This window comes from Lucilia sericata, unplaced genomic scaffold (genome assembly GCF_015586225.1).
Source record: "Lucilia sericata isolate MDLA Ls3-8-SP2 unplaced genomic scaffold, ASM1558622v1 Contig000130F_arrow, whole genome shotgun sequence".
Classification (NCBI taxonomy): domain Eukaryota; kingdom Metazoa; phylum Arthropoda; class Insecta; order Diptera; family Calliphoridae; genus Lucilia; species Lucilia sericata.
In genome coordinates this window covers 163918-177265 of record NW_023994162.1, presented here as the reverse complement: position 1 = coordinate 177265, position 13348 = coordinate 163918, and the positions used below count along the sequence as shown (strand labels likewise).

At 23.9% G+C, this 13348-nt stretch overlaps 1 protein-coding gene across 1 annotated transcript in view; it reads right to left on the bottom strand.

The window, feature by feature from the left end:
- LOC119600958 (protein sickie-like) overlaps window positions 1–13348 on the bottom strand; it is a 191936-nt gene that overhangs the window by 155274 nt on the left and 23314 nt on the right.

Genomic DNA, 13348 nt, shown 5'->3' with positions numbered 1-13348 from the left:
GTTCGTTTCTAGTTCTGTTCTAATTCTGTTCTAGTTCTGTTCTGTTCTAGTTCTGTTCTAGTTTGTTCTAGTTCTGTTCTAGTTCTGTTCTAGTTCTGTTCTAGTTCTGTTCTAGTTCTGTTCTAGTTCTGTTCTAGTTCTGTTCTAGTTCTGTTCTAGTTCTGTTCTAGTTCTGTTCTAGTTCTGTTCTAGTTCTGTTCTAGTTCTGTTCTAGTTCTGTTCTAGTTCTGTTCTAGTTCTGTTCTAGTTCTGTTCTAGTTCTGTTCTAGTTCTGTTCTAGTTCTGTTCTAGTTCTGTTCTAGTTCTGTTCTAGTTCTGTTCTAGTTCTGTTCTAGTTCTGTTCTAGTTCTGTTCTAGTTCTGTTCTAGTTCTGTTCTAGTTCTGTTCTAGTTCTGTTCTAGTTCTGTTCTAGTTCTGTTCTAGTTCTGTTCTAGTTATGTTCTAGTTCTGTTCTAGTTCTGTTCTAGTTCTGTTCTAGTTCTGTTCTAGTTCTGTTCTAGTTCTGTTCTAGTTCTGTTCTAGATCTGTTCTAGTTCTAGTTCTGTTCTAGTTCTGTTCTAGTTCTAGTTCTGTTCTAGTTCTGTTCTAGTTCCTAGTTCTGTTCTAGTTCTAGTTCTGTTCTAGTTCTGTTCTAGTTCTGTTCTAGTTCTGTCTAGTTCTGTTCTAGTGTTCTAGTTCTGTTCTAGTTTGTTCAAGTTCTGTTCTAGTTCTGTTTTAGTTCTGTTCTAGTTCTGTTCTAGTTCTGTTCTAGTTCTGTTCTAGTTCTGTTCTAGTCTGGTTGTTCTGTCTGTTCTGTGTGCTGTCTGTTTAGTCTGTTAGTGTTCTAGTTCTGTTCTAGCGTTAGTTCTGTTCAGTAGTTCTGTTCTCGCGTTCGAGTCTGTTTAGTTGTCTAGTCTGTTCTAGTTCTGTTCTAGTTGTTCTAGTTCTGTTCTAGTTTGTTCTAGTTCTGTTCTAGTTCTGTTTAGTTCTTTCTAGTTCTAGTTGTTCTAGTCTGTTTAGTTCTGTTCTAGTTCTGTCAGTTCTAGTTCTATTTGTTTAGTTCTAGTTCTGTCTAGTTCTGTTTAGTTGTTCTAGTTCTGTTCTAGTTCTGTTCTAGTTCTGTTCTAGTTCTGTTCTACTCGTTCTGGTCTAGTTCTGTCTGTTGATTCTCTTCTGGATTCTGTGTTTCCCATCAAAGTTTTCTTTAAAATATTTTTTCAATTGTTTTTCAATTTCAAATTGTTTCATCTTGTATTTACTTTGTCATGTCGTCTACATTTTGTTATTTATTAATCTTGAAAATGTGGTTTTGTATTTGTTGGCTTTGTTAATATGAAGATGAAGTGCTTCGCTGCTGTTTTTAATTAAAATTCATGACTTTAAAAAAAGTGCGTTACATTTTTATTTTTCAACATATTTGTTACCTTGACAAATAGTCATACAGAAACTCTCTTAGTGAAGTTGCCATCAGACAAAACGGACAGACAACTGTTTACACATTTTGACACGCACACAGAAGAAATATTTACAATGATGACAACAATAAACAAGAAGTCAACTAAATAAAACTCCACAACAACCATGACTCCTACTTTTCAACTCCCTTTAGGCAGCCAGGATGTTGTGCAAAGAGTAGAAAAAGTGCTAACCAAAAATGGTAGTAGCTAGAAATTAGACTTTAAGTTAAAGGCAAATAAACCAAACCAATGTGTGTGGCATGCAACTGTCTAACCCCGTCTGTAGTTATTCTACAATTCCTTTACAAAGTCGGGTTGCGTTGACTTGTAAAGCCTGACTGCTATTGCTGCTGCAACTAGAGTTGCACACAGTAGCTGTCGTCGTCTACTAAGCTGGAGTGTGTGAGAGATGCAAAAGTGTTTCAGAAATTCTTTATTTAAACAACAACTCAAGTGTCATAAAGGTGTGGAGAGATGAAATGATTTAGTTGTGTGGACTTCTTAACTTTGTCTTAAGCCAGCCAGCTCTAGCAAAGCAACTTCTTTTGTTTAAGCTGTGTTACCTTTGATAAAGATTTTTTTCCTACAATTCTAAGTTTTTTGTACATATTTATTTAAATGTACAGATGTTTTTTTGTTTTGTGTAATATTCCCTTTTTTTATGGAAGTGCAGAAAAATAGCGAAATATAAAGAGACATTATGGCTAAAGTAATTTAAGCCAAAAGCACGGAAATGTGTAACTTTTGTTTTATTTTTGCAACAAGTTTTAGAAGTATAAAATAAAAGTTGCGTTTGTATAGAAATGTTTTCTTTGGCAGGAGGGGGAGCTCATAAAACAGCAAAGAATAAAAAAAAAACAATAATAGCAATACAAATACTAATAACAGCAGCAACAAAAAGGTTAATGACTTTTTCTAGAACGTGATCACAAAACTTTGTTGTCAACAAAACACACTGTTTGTTTTTGTTTAATGTGCTAAATAAATAACTAAAACAATTTTTTAAATTAATTAAAAAATATTACAAATATTATTTTGAGAGCGTTTTTTTGGTTAATGTGTTTTAAAACTTTATTTTAGCTAAAATTTTGTTAAATTACCTAGAAATTTTACATAGTTTATTAAGTAACTAAACTAATAAATACTTCTTTACAAAAAATTTCCTTTATGAGTAGAATTTGCAAGGATTTTTAAAAAAATTTGTAATTTTTCACAAATTTTTTTAAATTAATAAAAAAAAAATCCTTTAAAAGAAGTACAAACATTTTAATTTAATGTTAAATTCTTGTTATTGTATCAAGAGCAACATTTTAACATATATATTTTTTTAAATTTTAAAAATTTCCCAAAAAGGGAAATTTTTTAAAATGGGTTATTTTTGAAAATTTTTATAAAACTACATAGAATATAGCAAATTATGAGCAAAAAGTACTTTTAATCGAAAAATTTCCTTTTAATGAGGATTTTTAAGAATTTTTCAAAAAAATTTTAAATTTTTTGTAAAAAATTTTAATTTATTAAAAAAAATTTCATTAAAACTTTTAAAAATGTAATAATTTTCTTTTGAAGCTTGTTTGTTAAGGCAATAACTACATTTTGACATAATTTTTTTCAAAATTTCTTATATTTTAAAAAATTTTTCAAAAAGGGAAATTTTTCAAAGTGGGGTAATTTGGAAAATGTTTATAGATTTAAAAAGAATATATGGAATTATAACCAAAAAATACTTTAGATCAAGAAATTTTATCCGCATATAAAATTTTTAAAGATTTTTCTAAAAAATTTTGTAATATTTTTAAAAAAAATTTTACTTAATTTAAAATAATTGTTTAAAACTTATAAAAACTTAACAATTTCTTTTGAAATATGTTTGTTAAGGCAATAGCCACATTTTAAAATAATTTTTTTAAAATTTCCTCTAATTTAACAAATTTCCCAAAAAGGGAAATTTCTCAAAATAGGGTAATTTGGAAAATGTTTATAGATTTAAAAAGAATATATGGAATTATAACCAAAAAGCACTTTAGATAAAGAAATTTTATCCATATATAAAATTTTTAAAGATTTTTCTAAAAAATTTTGTAATATTTTTAAAAAAATTTTGATTTAATTTAAAATAATTGTTTAAAACTTATAAAAACTTAACAATTTCTTTTGAAATAAGTTTGTTAAGGCAATAGCCACATTTTAACATAATTTTTTTAAAATTACCTTAAATTTAAAAAATTTCCCAAAAAGGGAAATTTCTCAAAATGGGGTAATTTGAAAAATTTTTATAGATTTAAATAGAATGTAAAGAAATATAACCAAAAAGCACTTTAGATCAAAAAATTTGATCTATATATAGGACTTTTAAAAATTTTTAGAAAAAATTTTGTTATTTTTTAAAAAAAATTTATTTTAATTAAAAAAAATTGTTTAAGACTTATAAAAAAAATTAAAAATTTTGTTTTACTAACTATTTATGAAGGCAATATCTATACTTTGGCTTAATTTTTTCCAAATTATGTTGAAATTTGTAAATTTCCCTAAAAAGGGAAATTTCTCAAAATGGGGTAATTTGGAAAATTTTTATATATTTAAATAGAATGTAAAGAAATATAACCAAAAAGCGCTTTAGATCAAAAAATTTCATCTATATATAGGATTTTTAAAGATTTTTAGAAAAAATTTTGTTATTTAAAAAAAAAATTTAATTTAAATTAAAAAAATTGTTTAAAACTTATAAAAAAATTAAAAAAATTTTTTACTAACTATTTATGAAGGCAATATCTATACTTTGACATATTTTTTTTCCAAATTACTTTGACATTAGAAAATTTCTCTAAAATGGGAAATTTTTAAAATTGAGGTATATTACAAAATTTTTATAAATTTATGAAATATATAACAAATTATAATAAAATAGCAATTAAAACTTGAAAAACTTTTCTCATATAATGAAATTTTAGATTTTACAAAAATTTACACTCGATAAACTTTTTACGATTTTTTTGCACTTTTTAATTATTATTTATTTTTGTTTTATAACAAAAGTTTTCTTAATTTATATTTTTTACTTTACAATTTGTTTAATAACTTTTCTAACTGCTTAAGATAAAAAAATATACACCAAGAAAAAACGTAAAAAAATACAAACTTTTTAATTATCTACAAATAAAATCATACCCCCTGTACCTTTTAATTACTTATTACATACTGAAAAACGCAATTTAAAAGAAATAAAAAAACGAAATGTCTTCCCTATTCCTGTTTCCCTTCCCTTTCCGCATCCTGTGTTTGTTATAGTTATATCTTAATTTTCTTGTTATTTGCTGCCTTGTCAGACAAGACAACGAATGAAAACAAGTTAAAGAAAATTAAATCCTTAACAAAACAAAAGTATAAGATTTCAAATGTTTTGTCTGCGATTTCTTTTTTTTTTTTCTGCTCCAAATGTATATTTATTTCAAAATTACTTTTTTTTTGTATAAGAAAAAAGTTACAAAAAGTCATAATAAAAGTAAAAAAAGGAAATAAAAGAAAGTTTCGCCTGCAAGTAAGAGAGAGCAAAGACATGCAACAACTGTTACTTATATTTCTCAAGGATATTTATTTATCTTGTTTGCATCTGTATATGTCGTCTCCTTAAATGTCAATACTGGAAAGGGAAATTAAATACAGCGCCAAATTGTTGTTACAATTGTCGTTGAGAAATTTGTTTGGTAATTTAAAACATTTTTCAGCACAACATCAAGTAGATGATTGAATTTTCAATATTTTTTAATGAAATTTCATTTTTATTTACTTATTTAGCTTTTGTTGTAAAGATAGAATTGCTGTAAAGCACAAACAATTAGTAGCTGCAAAAGCAGCTGAGACATAAGTAATACTATATTTTAAGGGAAATTTTTAATTGCATTAGTTTGAGCAATTTATAGCTTGACTAAAGAACAGAAATTTTAATTAAAAAAGAACAATTTTTGACAAGCAAACCCACCAGAAATAATTACTAATGAAACTAGCTTAGTTTGACACATTTTTCGCAAAATTGCCTTTTAATTTGAAAAATTTCCCTAAAAAGGGAAATTTCTCAAAATAAAGTAATTTATAAAATTTTTTTAGTTTTCTATAACACACGTTAAATTATAAAGAAATTGCTTTTTATTATAAAAATTTCTCTATAAAAAGAAAAATTTTTAGAATTTTTTTATAAAAATTTTGCAAAATTTAAAAAAATTTTAAATTTTCTTATGAAAATTGTCTAAATAATGAAAAAATATTTCAATTTTATATTTTATTTTCTTAATTAAAGCTATAGCTTTAATTTGACACCAATTTCAGCAAAATTACCCCAAAATTTAAAAATTTTCCTAAAAAGGGAAATTTCTCAAAAGGGGGTAATTTAAGAAATTTTTATATTTTCTGAAAGCAAATAAATATGTCTATCGAAAGAACTATTAATTTAAGCAATTTCATCATATCTAACATATTATAAGAAAAATATTAAATTAAAGGCGAAAAAAACTTAATTTTAAAAAATTTTCTTTAAAATTTTAAATTTTTTACCCAAAACAACAACATAAGATAATCAAAATATATGTAATTGCTTTCAATAGTCTTAAAATAAAATTTCCCTTCATTTTCCTTTAAATTACCCCAAAAATTAAAAATATACCTAAAAAGGTAAATTTCTCAAAATGGGGTAATTTGGAAAATTTTTATATTTTTGCAAAGAAAATAATGATTTGTAATAAAAACTAATATTATTTATTAAATTATCCCATTTTTCTTTAAATTTTTCATAAAAAATTAAAAATTTTCATAGAAAATTTAATTAAAACCTTTCATATGAAAAATTTTGTACCCAAAAAGGTACTAAATGTGAACAAACTACTTGGAATTGCTTTCAAAAGTCTCAAAGATAAATTAACTTTCATTTTTACTCAAATTAACTCAATATTTAAAAATTTCCCTAAAAAGGGAAATTTCTCAGAATGAGGTAATTTTGAAAATTTTTGAATTTTCGTAAAGAAAACAAAAAACTACAAACAAAAATAATACTATTTACAAAATTTCCCCATTTTTTGTAAAAATTTTACAGAAAAATTTAAATTTTTCAAGAAATTTGTTTCTTGAGGTTTCACATGGGAAAATTTTTACCCAAAAGGGTACTAATTTGAACAAACCAGTTGCAGTCAGTTTTTGGAGGCGTCAGAAGAAATTTCTTATCATTTTTACTAAAATTACCTCAATAATAAAAAATTTCCCTACAAAGGGAAATTTCTCAAAATGAGGTAATTTTGAAAATTTTTATATTTTCCGAAAGAAAATCAATATTGACATCAAAAAACTATATTAGTTATTAAATTGCCTTAATTTTGTAAAATTTGGTCTAATCATTAAAAAGTTTCTCCTCTCACCTACACTCACTCTTCCTAATCACCTTTTTACTCAAAAAAAGAAAAGAAATTACTTTAAACTTATCTTCGATTAACCTCGATCATCATGATCACTTACTTGACTTATGATTAACCTAATAAATTTTATATGTTAAAATCAGCATAACTTAAAAGTTGCTCCATAACTGTCAATTTAATATAAACATTCACTGCCATTAAAAAAAGAGAAACAAACACCAACATGACTTGCGAAAAAAAGCTTAGTCACGCTTTTTAAACCCAAGACGCCAGGATGATCTTTCATTGTTTCACATTTTTTGTGTTTGGTATAGACTTATCCTCTAGCTGAAATTTTCTAGTAGGTGTTGAATAAATGATTATTTATACTTTAAATATGTAAAGCTTTTTTTTTTCTTCTATATAGCAACATAAATAATGCTTTTATAAAGAGGTTTCTTATGGAAACAAGTTTTTATTTTTGCAAATTTTTCTTTGTGCAAAAATCTTTGAGACTTTATTTTCCATATAAAATATTTATAATGTTTTAAGAAGTTTTTCGTTTGATATTCCATACATAATTTACATGTTATTGTAAGTTGTTTTTGTTACCTATACAAGTTATGGGCAACAACAGCAAACATCATCATTTAGCACAAAAAAAAGAAGTTTTCTACATATTAAATTTTGCATAAAAAGTTTTGGTTATCAACAACAGTGGCAGCAAGAGATGAATTTCAAACGAAATTTTTAAGTAGAGCTTTTTGATTAATATCTATAGAAAGTTCTATAAAGAGGTTTACAGAAAGCTTTTTAATATAGTGTTATCGAAAGCTCTTTCTATGAGCTTTATAGAAAACTCTTTAGAAGATCTTTTTAGAAAGCTCTTTAGAAGAGCTTCTTAGAAAGTTCATTAAGAAAGCTTTTTTTGGAGATGTTTTAGAAGAGCTTTTAAAAAGCTATTTAAAAGAGCTTTGCAAAAGTCATTAATTGGAAGCACCTTTTAAAAGCTTAAAAGTTAGTTTCAAAAGCTTTAAATAAAGCTCCTTTTTAAAAGCGTTAAATAAAACATCTTTTAAAAGCTTTGAATAAAGCTCCTTGTAAAAGCTATAAATAAAGATAATTTTTAAAGCTTTAAATAATGCTCCTTTTAAAAACCTATTTCAAAAGCTTAAAAAAGGAAGGAAAGGAAAGCTTGTATAAAAGCTTTTAAGAAAGCTTTATATAAAAGTTTTAAAGAAAGTTTTGTATAAAAGCTTTAAAGAAAATAGTGTAAAAGTTTTAAAGAAAATTCTGTATAAATTCTTTTGAGAAAACTTTGTATTAAAGCATTAAATAAAGCTTTGTATAAAAGCTTTGAAGAAAGCTTTATATAAAAACTTTAAAGAAAGCTTTATATAAAAGCTTTATAGAAAGCTTTATATAAAAGCTTTATAGAAAGCTTTATATAAAAGCTTTAAAGAAACCTTTATATAAAAGCATTAGAGAAAGCTTTATATAAAAGCTTTTAAGGAAGCCTTACATAAAAGTTTTAAATACAGCTATATATAAAAGCTTTAAAGAAACCTTTATATAAAAGCTTTTAAGAAAGTTTTGTATAAAAGCTTTGAATAAAGTTGTATATAAAAGTTTTATATAAAAGCTTTGAAGAAAGCTTCATATAAAAGCTTTTATGAATGCTTTGAAGAAAGCTTTGTATAAAAGTTTTGAAGAAAGCTTTTCATAAATCTTTTAAAAAATCTTTTTAGTGGGAGAAATAAGTTCAAAATAAAGCTTTTTAAAGAATACTATTATAGAAAGCTTTCTTTAAGAACTTTTAATAAAACATTTGTTTTTTAGCTTCTTCTCAATGACAAATGAAAGTCCTTTTCTTTAAGTCTGTGTTCCCAAGTTTTCACTGTTTTCAACTTCAGTGTCCCGTTTAATATTCCCTCCAGATGTAGTTGTTATTTTTTTTTATTTATCATGTCACAGACATGTTGTTTATTTCATATTTTCTGCACATTTTCAATATTTACAAAGAATAAAATACATATAAACAAACAACTCAAATTGTGAATATTTAAATTTGTAATGCGACACGTTTTGCACGGAGCAAAAAGTAATGGAAGTTAAAGAAATTTATAAACATTTAGAAAAAACATATAAGAAAAAATATCCTTTTTGAATAGAAAGGAAAACAACAACAGCAGCAGCAGCCATAAACAAAAGTATTGTTTGATAGTTTTTTTATTTCGCAAGAATATTGTGAAAATGTGAACTAAATTGTAAACTTTGAGTATGACATCTTTAGACAATGGTTGTAAAGAAATATTTGTTTCGTTTCAACAATAAATAATTTGCTAGGTTTTGACATAAAGTCACGATCTTTGTTCGAATGTTTGTATGTCTGTCTCTCTGCTTGTCTTTGCAAGACATTTATAAGAAGTCTAAGTTACTTAGTTGTTTGAAAAGGTTGCAGAGAAAGAATGAAGATGATGAAAAGTGAAACGTTGGAAAGAATAGCTTTATTAAATTGTTTACTAGAGTTTTTTTTTCCAAACGATTGCTTAGTAGGAGTAGCTTATCATAAATAAAATGAAGTTGAAATTTTTGTTGTTGTTTAAACAATGGCAAGTTAATTTAATAGAAACTTATGAAATAAGTTACAAAATCAGTTATAAAATTAAAGGATTTATATGAAAATAAGCAAAATTTTCAAATGTCGATAAAAAAGATAATTTTTAAAAGTAGTAAAAAAACTACTTTTTTTAAAATTTAACTTTTTGGTAAAAAATAATACAATTAAAGTGTTTCCTGATACTTTAAATACAAAAATCTCAATTTTGAAAATAGTAGTAGAAATACTACTTTTTTTAAAAACTCCAAAAATTTAAAATTTTGTTAACTAGAATTGTTTATTTTAAGCTAATTTACATATTTAAGAAAAAAAATCATAATTTCTAAATAGTAGCAGAAATACTACTATTTTAAAATGAAGAAAAATTTAAGTTTTTGATAAAAAAGAATACAATTTAAGTGTTTTCTGATATTTTAAACACGAAAACAATAATTTTTTTACTGAAAGATCAATTTTGAAAATAGTAGTAGAAATACTACTTTTTCGAAAACTTTGAAAATTTAAAATTTTTTTAACTAGAATTGTTTATTTTAAGCTTATTTACATATTTAAGCAAAAATTTCATAATTTCTAAACGGTAGTAGAAATACTACTCTTTTAAAATTAAGAAAAATTTAAGTTTCCGGCTAAAAATAATACAATTTATGGGATTCTCAATACCTTAAACACGAAAACATAAATTTTTTAAGCAAATCTCAATTTTGAAAATGGTAGTAGAAATAAAACTTTTTTAAAAACTGCAAAAAATTAATATTTTTTTAGCTGAAATTGTTTATTTTAAGCTATTTTCCATAATTAGGAAAAAATTTCATACTTTTTGAATAGTAGTAGAAATACTACTATTTTAAAATGAAGAAAAATTTAACTTTTTGTTAAAAAAAATACAATTTAAATGTTTCCTGATACTTTAAACACGAACACATTGTTTTTTTTATTCAAATCTCAGTTTTGAAAATAGTAGTAGATATACTACTTTTTTAAAAACTCAAAAAATTTGAAATTTTATTAACCCAAATTGTTAATTTTAAGCAAATTTAGTTATTTTAATAAAAATTTTGTTATTTCCAAATAGTAGTAGAAATACTACTATTTTAAAATTGAACAAAATTATAGATTTTGTTGAAAAAAGTGATAGGTTTTAGTTTAAAAGTAATATTTTATAAGAATGTTAAAAAAATGGCCAAAAACTTTTTCAAAATAGTATTAAAAATACTACTTTTTCAAATACTCCAAAAATATAAAATTTTTATAGTTCAAATGGTTTGTTTTAACTAAACTACATTAATTTAACAAAATTTCTATTATTCCTAAATAGTAGTAGAAATACTACTATTTTAAAAATGGAAAAATTTCTAGATTTTGTTCAAAAGTGTTGCTTGATGTGGGTATTTGTTCATATAGAGCATTTTTTGCTTTAATTTGTAACATTTCCTTGTTTCCTGTTTTTTTTTCCATTGAAAAGGATTCGGAATAAAACCTCTTCGTCGTTTTTTTAAAGCGAACTACTACTTACTTTTGTAAGTTTTCTATGCATGCGTTAGAAACAAACAATAAGTGTTTTGTATCCTATTTAAAAACAACAACAACATACATTTTCTACTTATGTTTGTTTACATTTACAACAAGTATTATATAAGACCACAAACAAACATTAGAGAATGATAGAGGAGTCTTCTCTATGTTTTAAAAATATACATAAATCCTCTTCATATACATTTATAGAAAAAGTCACTTCAAAATAACAACAACCAACAACCCATTAGAATCTTTCAACACTTTTTCCAAAACAAAAAGCAAACTCTAACACTTACACACGTTCAAACTGGCTACTGTGTACAACATACAGGTGTTCATATGTTTTTATTTTCTCACAAGCTAGAAAAAAGGACTCATAAAAATACATTTCTATAAATGTATTGGTGTGTCAACAACAACAACAACTAACTTTACTCAGCTAAAGATAAACTTAACACACACTGCAGAAGTATTTATAAATCTTCTCCATAACCTCCCACTACTCTCCCCCCAGCAAAGAGCATGAATATTTATAATGATGCTCTTAGAACAACAACAACAGCAGCAGTCTAAGAATTGATAAAAGCAAGTTTAGAAAAAAGTACTTTTTTCTCCAACTCTTCTCTATGTTATGTTTAGAATGTTGTTTTTTTATTTAAATGGTATTTATTTTACATTTCATTTTCATTAGAGTTTAAGAACAAAAACAACAAAACCAACAGCAAAAAAAAAAAACTGTTCTAAATACACATTGTATAGGCTATGGTTTCTATGTAACGCTGATGTTATTCTAAAAGACAAGATTAATTACTAAGCAATCATCATGTTAATAGAGAATAAAGTAGAAAGATAAAAATGGAAAAAAGTACTTTTTTGAATAAATAAATGATTAATGTTTTCATAAATATTGATAATTTTTTTTTTACTAAATAAAAGAAATTTTATTTTTTCAAGACAAACGGCACATAAAGAAAAATTTTATACACATTTTAGATTTTTTAAAAAAAGTAGTAGAATTAGTTCTATTTTAGAAAATAATTTTTAGCCTTAAATTTTATGTAATCATATTTCATAAGAATAAATTTAAGTTTTTTGGGGCTAAAAAATAAATTTTAAAAAAGTAGTAGAAATACTACAATTTTAAAATGTAGGAAATAGTAAGTTTTTCACTAAAATTAAGCAAATTAATGTAGATCTCAGTACTTTATGCACGAAAATATTAAATTTTTGCTTCAAATCTGAATTTTGTAAATAGTAGTAGATATACTACTTTTTTAAAAAACGTAAAAAATTTATAATTCTAATAGCTCAAATTTTTTATTTAAACTTAATTAACATATTTTGATAAAAATTTCTTGATTTCTAAATAGTAGTAGAAATACTACTATTTTAAAATTAAGTAGAAATTAACTTTTTACTTCAAATTAATGAAATTTCTATAAATCTCAAAAATTTAAACACGAAAATAATAAATTTTTGCTTCAAATCTTAATTTTGTAAATAGTAGTAGAAATACTACTTTTTCTAAAAACTTCAAAAATTCATAATATTAATAGCTCAACTTGTTTACTTAAGCCATAGTAACAAATTTTAGCAAAAATTTCTTGATTTCTAAATAGTAGTAGAAATACTACTATTTTAAAATGTGGTAAATAATTAGTTTTTAATTCAAATTAAGGAAATTTATGCAAATCTCAGTACTTTGAGTTCGAAAATAAGAATTTTTTCATCAAATCTCTATTATGAAAATAGTAGTAGAAATACTACTATTTTAAAAACCCCAAAAAATTATAATTTTAATGGATCAAATTTTTAACTTATACTTAATTAACATATTTGAGCAAAAATTTCTTAATTTTTAAATAGTAGTAGAAATACTACTATTTTAAAATTATGCAAATAGTAAGTTTTTAACTAAAATTAAGGAAATTTATACAAATCTCAGTACTTTGAGTACGAAAATAATAATGTTTTTCTTTAAATCTCTGTTTTGAAAATAGTAGTAGAAATCCACCTTTTTAAAACTTCAAAAATTAATAATTTTAATTGCTCAAATTATTTATTTAAACATAGTTAACTTATTTCAGCAAAAATTTCTTGATTTCCAAGTAGTAGTAGAAATACTACTATTTTAAAATGTAGTAAATAGTAAGTTTTTAACTAAAATTAAGGAAATTTATAAAAATTTGAGTACTTTGAGTACGAAAATAATAATTTTTTTCTTCAAATCTATATTTTGAAAATAGTAGTAGAAATACTACTTTTTTAAAAAGTTCAAAAATTTATAATTTTAATTGATCAAATTGTTTATTTAAACCTAGTTAACTTATTTAAGCAAAAATTTCTTAATTTCTAAATAGTAGTAGAAATACTACTATTTTAAAATGTAGTAAAAAGTA